This window comes from Tympanuchus pallidicinctus, unplaced genomic scaffold (assembly GCF_026119805.1).
Source record: "Tympanuchus pallidicinctus isolate F22 unplaced genomic scaffold, pur_lepc_1.0 scaffold2, whole genome shotgun sequence".
Classification (NCBI taxonomy): domain Eukaryota; kingdom Metazoa; phylum Chordata; class Aves; order Galliformes; family Phasianidae; genus Tympanuchus; species Tympanuchus pallidicinctus.
Window position 1 is genome coordinate 36,258,615 of NW_026294721.1, and position 6,436 is coordinate 36,265,050.

Consider the following 6,436-nt stretch of genomic DNA (forward strand, 5'->3'; position numbering starts at 1 on the left):
AGCTAATAAAGCTCTAGTCCAGTTTGAAATAGGTTAGTAAAATCTGTTTCAGCAATGCACAGATACAGTGTCTTTCATGGCATAAATGCATCTATTAAGCTTTACAAGTAATAAAAGCAGCTTCTAAATAATTTAGGAAAAGTTGCCTGACCACCTACGAAGTCACCACGCCACCTCAGAAAGACAGCAGTCCCACCCCCATGCGGCAGCAAGCCCCTCCTGGCTCCCACACAGCTGCAATGCACACTTGGAACTCCTGGCTTTCCCTAACACCAAGCACGGTTTAGACTAGGCAATATGACACCAAATTTCTGCTAGACTAATGAAGGAGTTGCAAAATTGCTATGCCTGGAATAATACATTTTTTAAAAAGACAAAAGGTGGTACTTCTTCCCAACTTCTCTCATGTATTCTGAACTTGGGAGGATAGATTTTTTATTTTTTTTTTAATTATGTCTTCTGTTTCCTATACCTTATTTAATACCTTTCCTAATTCTTGCTCCCATTCCATTTCATCCATAAACATCATGTTGGAGGCTGTGGATCTGGGAACAAATTAAGACATTGTTTGTTCTGAAGTGTGTATACTTTGCTTATCACATATCATGGAGGAAGTTCACCACCATTCTTTTCAAGCTATGGGAAACAGTTTTCACCTCTTCTACCTTTGAGCAGCTTACACAAAGTACCTTGTTGTTCTGTTCTGCTGTGCAGTCTCACCCGCAGCCAAAGATGAGGTATTGTTCAGCCAAACAGAGATAACCTCTGGCTTTCAAATTCATGAAGAACAAGAAAAATGATCTTGGATGCAAGAGCAGAGCACTTTCCCTCTCTGGAGGGTCTGAAATACATGCTGCAAGATGAACTGTGACTCCAACCATGGAAAAGGTTAAACTAAGCATAAAGAAACGTTGCCAAAAGACAAAGTTAAGAATAAAACCTTCTTTAGTTAAAACTAAAACGTTAGCAAGATTTGATTAAGCAAGTAAATATTTGCATAACTTCATGGTGTGATTGGGCCTAGTGGGTTTTGCAACAAAATTATTAATGATTTGCCAGTCTATTTGCCAAGAGCAGATTTCTGAAAAACTCTCCTAATTACAGAATTCTACTCTTTGTGTTGATTTGAATGGAAAGTGAAGAGGTGAAAATAGCAGTATCAACAAATCCTGAATGAACATAAAAGATATGAACATACAGCTAGAAGAGAATGCAAATCACACTGACTACCTTCAGTAGAAAAAAAAAAAAAAAATTAAGTCAGGCTGGAAGAGTAACAGATGGTGACTCCCAGCATCAGAACATTTATGGCTACCATGGGCAAGTATTTAACACTATTAGCTGCTACTCTAGTATAAATAACATTCACCTATAAACCACAAATAAGATTTCGTTTGTTTTTTTTTTAATAAAGTCTGTTTTTCACATGACCAAAAAACATATTAGGAGAAAGCAGTCTTTCCCCCTCCTTCAACCACTAGAGCATCTTACCAGGATGTAGCAGTCTGCTCCCCAGTGCTGCTGCTGCTGGCGCAAGGTAATTCCAATCCACCCTTAGCACAGAGCTGTAAACACCTGGAATGAAAGAAAACAATCAAAATAATGTGCTTCGAATTATGGTCTTACCAATACAGAGTGAAATTCTGGAGTTTGTCTCAAAATCATGCTTTCAAAGTGCAACAAAATGCTGGACTACCTGTCTGAGGTGGCGTGTGCTTTGGTTAAACAACCAAGTGCTCAGCAGCCTGTAAACCAAAGTAACCTCAGAGGCGCAGACCATATTTGCAACCTCACATTTCTTCAGAAGTAAAAGATGGGAATGAATCAACATAGGGACATATTCTGAATTTGTTTTTTCATTCTGGAGATACATTGGCTGCTCTGTCAGACTTCAGCACTTCCATGACCTGAGCTCTTGAAAAGGGATTTTAAAAGCTATATATTAATGCAAAACAGCACAATAACAACAACAAGTCAGATGACTAAAGCACACCAACTCTTGCTTGCTGCCCATTTCCATTCCTACAAAGTGAGGACCTGTGGAGTACATTGACTGGTTTGAAATCCCACTTTATTCACAACATCTTCCTGCAGAGGAGGTGGCAGGAGAAGAGGACAGAAGGCTACGATGAGGATCATTCTCTATTGGAAGAAGATGGGCTCTGTTTCCTCCCACAGATATGCTCAGCTTCAGGGTGGGCAGCTGAAAGAACATCAGCATCAAGGCAATCTGAGGCAGCTGGTCACTGTGATTGTGTAGTTGTATTCTGGCTTCAAAAGTCACCTTTTGTTCTCCAAAGTTCTGTTTTCTTCTTAAAGAAAAATAAGTAAACAAACAAAACCAAGAGCCACTTCAATGTAACCTACACTTCCAAGGATAAAGAACCTGCAGGCAGGGCTGCAGAACAATACCCAAATAAGCATGAGTTCAGTAAACCTTCTGGCTTCTGTATGAAATTCAGATGTGCAAGTCAGCCTAGACACATTTATTCAAAATAAATAAGCAAGCAGATTTCCCTTGGCCAACGACCACCGTATCAATTACTCAAAATTGCCAACGTAGCTGTAAAAGGGAAGCAGAGCACTGATAAAACAATCACTAGGTATGTGAAATAATTAACTTAGAGAATTCTGACAGACTGAAAAGAGTCTTCAAAGACTGGTTATAATATTAAATACATTTACATGGATTTTTTTTGTTTGTTTCTTTGTTCTTGTTTTTACTATTCTCAGAAACAAAGTGAAAGTCTTACTGGATGAAAAGTTAGCACAAAAGCAGTTACTTTTAGAAGCATGGCCTCTCACAGCTGCTGTGAAGAGCACGGTGCTGGACTGCAAAAAGACCAAGAGCTTCAAGTTTCTTGTTTTAAATAAAAGAGTTGACAGTTTGCTGTATTAGTGCAGTCCTCCACCCCATGTCATCTCCTGCCCAAAAGCACTGTACATAATTGTGCTACCAATAATATTTCTGAGATACATGCAACATAACATCACAAAAACATAAGCACACACACAAAAAAAATTCAAGGATTAAAAGAAAGTTTGTTTTTTTTGCCATATGCCAGATCACTGCTAAGAGGAAAATGTCCTTCGACGTATCAAAAATCAGAGCACAGTGATCAGATTAGAGACACTTTCACATGATACAGGAATGTCCATGACAGCCTGTATCAAGAGTAATATTTGCTCTTAAGGAGAGAGGGAAAAAAAAAAAAAAAAAAAAAAAAGCATTACAGAATATTTCAAAACCCTATTGGAGAATCACTGAAGAGCAACAGCCTTACCAATAAGGATTTTCAGGCTTGGGAAACTTCAGGAAGCAGGCACTAGCACTCGTGGTCACAGTTTTGTTATGATATTATAACTGAAGATGAATCCTGCGTACTTTTCACATTTATATGTCTCTTCAAAAAGGAAACAGTAAAAGTTTCTTGATGAACCACAACCCAGAGGAAAAGTAAGGGAAGGAAAAAAAGAGCAATTTCATATTGGTGTTATGATTAATACCAACAGGAGAAACGGTTCTGTTTCAAACCGGGAGCCAGAAGAGTGCCATTTCTCAGTGTCTCATTTCACCCCACTCTTTCACAAGCACAGCAAACTGCTCAGTTGCTAGCACAAATGGAGAGAGCTTTATACTGCACTTGGGCACCTGAGATGGAAGAGACAAGGCAGAGGCTGAGTAGTAATGCTGTTAAAATAAGAGGAAGGGAGGCTGATACTGGTTTACAGGCAGGGTGAAAAGGTTCTGATGTAATACTGACAAAAAGTTTATGAAATTACTTCATGCTGCATGCACTGGCACCAAGTGGTTGCTGAAGGGCAGGTTATGAGCACAAAGTAGAGGAAGATGCATTTATTTATTTTTTCGAAGCACTCTGAGACTTGCTTTGGAGATTGGATGTTGGTTTACATTCCAGCAAAGACAGTATCCTGTAAGTGAATCATTACTTTTAATACAGAGCCCATTACAGAGCAGTGCTCTGACAGATTCTTGATTTCTCTTGGGACACCAGGAACAATATGAAAAGGTTAATGGGAGCTAGGAGTACTAATAGCCATTATAGCATCAGCCAGCTGAATTCATCTCACCAGAAAAATGTTTCATTTTCTTTTAGGCAGAGGAGATGCAGATTTCTTTGAAGTTATCTTTATATAAGGGCATAGCACAAGGATGTCATCAATGTAATAATCCAAATTCAAACAAAGAAATCACTTGAGCCAGGCTCCAACACTTGTCTCAGACCCTTATGTTCATTACTAGCACAGCCCCACAACATTATTCTAAGGCAAGCTTTGCTCTCCAGGCTGCCCACTTCTCCCCAAGAAGTAGAACATTCCTCCTTGATGGCTGGGAGCACAGACTTGCCTCCAGCAACTGAAAGAAAAGGAGGCAGGTGCTTGTTGTATTGCTGTATTTCTGGCTGTTCTGCACAACACTTTATCTGGAGCAAATTACATGCTTTGAGACACACACACACAGGATGTGTATCCTATTCCCATAAGAGAACACTGCTTTTTATTCCCCTTGCAAGCATTTAAAGTATTGTGTAAAGAATTTAAATGTAACTACATAACTTGGAGATACCTCTCAGTAACAAATGCAAGTCCAAAAGATAATTCCTTTAGCCAGTTAAGCCATTAGTTATACTTTGAAAGGAGGAGCAGAGACAAAAGCACTCAGTTATATTCAGTGGAGGTGTAGCTTAGTGCAAATTCAAAAAAATCTGAGCAAAGAAAAAAAAAAATCAGCCATGAGCACATGTATCCCTCACTGTGGGGAAGAGAACATGAGAGTTCAGCTGAAAAGAACTGACATCACAAAGTAAATGCAGCTTTTGCATTTATTACTTTCAGTTCTGGGTGAGATCCTGTAGTGAGTCTTCTTTCTTATCTAAGGACCTACCATTAGCATCCCCATGAGAGTCATGAGGTGCAGCATCACTTATCTCCATTTTCAAATGGAGAATAAAGGTAAGCTTTGCTACAGCCACAACTGGTGACAGGTAACTGAAGCCAGGTTTCAGGTCACAAGCCACCAACTTGCACTGCTCTGTTCTTCCTTTACACTGCTGAAGGGCCTCTGTTATTGAAAACTACCTCCTCAGTTTATGTATTCTCTGACAAAGAAAAAGAAACCAGAAATTATTTTAAAGGTGTCAGGATAAGAAACACCCTCCCATCTCTGCATGGTTATGCTCCCTTGAAACAGCACAAACTGTCTCTCATAAATAAGCAAAAACAGGCCCACAAAATTTTACTTTAATTGTGAGCCAATAAGTCTGAAGGCAAAACGAAACAATGCCCACATTGACTTGTTTTCTCTTCAGCCTGTCATTTCATTTCTAAAACATGTTGATCTCAGTCTTCCAAGCTATTTTTCATCAGAACACAGTACTTCAGTTTTGGTCTGCATACAGCCAACATCACTCAATGACCCAATGGCTTTTTCAGGAAACACTAGTGTCTTAAAGAGCTTCCATCAGTTCTCTTGAACTTTACTTACTCCCACCTTTTATTTCCCTAACTTCTCATCTACTTCCTAGCACGGAACATATAGCGCTCCTACAACCAGAAGGAACGTTAAGGAGAGTTCACATCTAGAGATGCATATTAAATGCTATCACCAGAAACAGCTGCAGTAATTAATGAACCTAAATGGCAGTGTCCCTGACTTCTTCTAGTGAGAGGATAATATCTATATATCTGGGAAAGTTACACTGTGAGCTTTTGAAAAAGATATTGTGTTCACACCTGTGTGACGCATTCAGACTAATGAACAGAAGCAGATGTATTCTACTCTTAATACCAAACGTTTACTTCCCAGTGCTGTATTATCTGCTAGAGACAGCTGCAAACAAACTACCTCTTTCCTCCAGCCAAAATAAATAGATATTTGCGGCTAATTAGGACTTCTCTTTCTAGTTGTGAGCTTTCACCTTGCTACTTTCCTGCTTTAGAGGGCAGCTATTCAGAGAGGGTGAGCAGAACAAGGCCCTGGAAATGGAGAGCAGCTCTAACCATGGGAGGAAGCCTGCAAACATGCAGACACCACAGCAACACCAGCTGCCATCTGCACAGTCATTAATGGAAGGAATCCCCATCACAGCCCTGCACTACAGAGGTGCTTTCCCACACACTGCAAGGAGGCTCAGGACAAGTGTCCAGAGATCAGTGGAAGAGGATCATAAAACAGACCTCTGGGATCCAGAGGCCAGAAGCCACTCTGGCTATCAACACAGTTTTGGAGCCAACGTGCATATAACTGGCACAAAGAGTATGCTGGCTGTGTTTTACAGTGCAACTCACAGACCTCTGAGGCACAAGCCCTCCGCTCAGACCTGTATACAGATGCAGCATACAGCATAATTCACACATAACTTTGATTCAAAAATCTTTCCTTGAGATTTTTGTTTTTAAAGGAACCAGCAAAGAA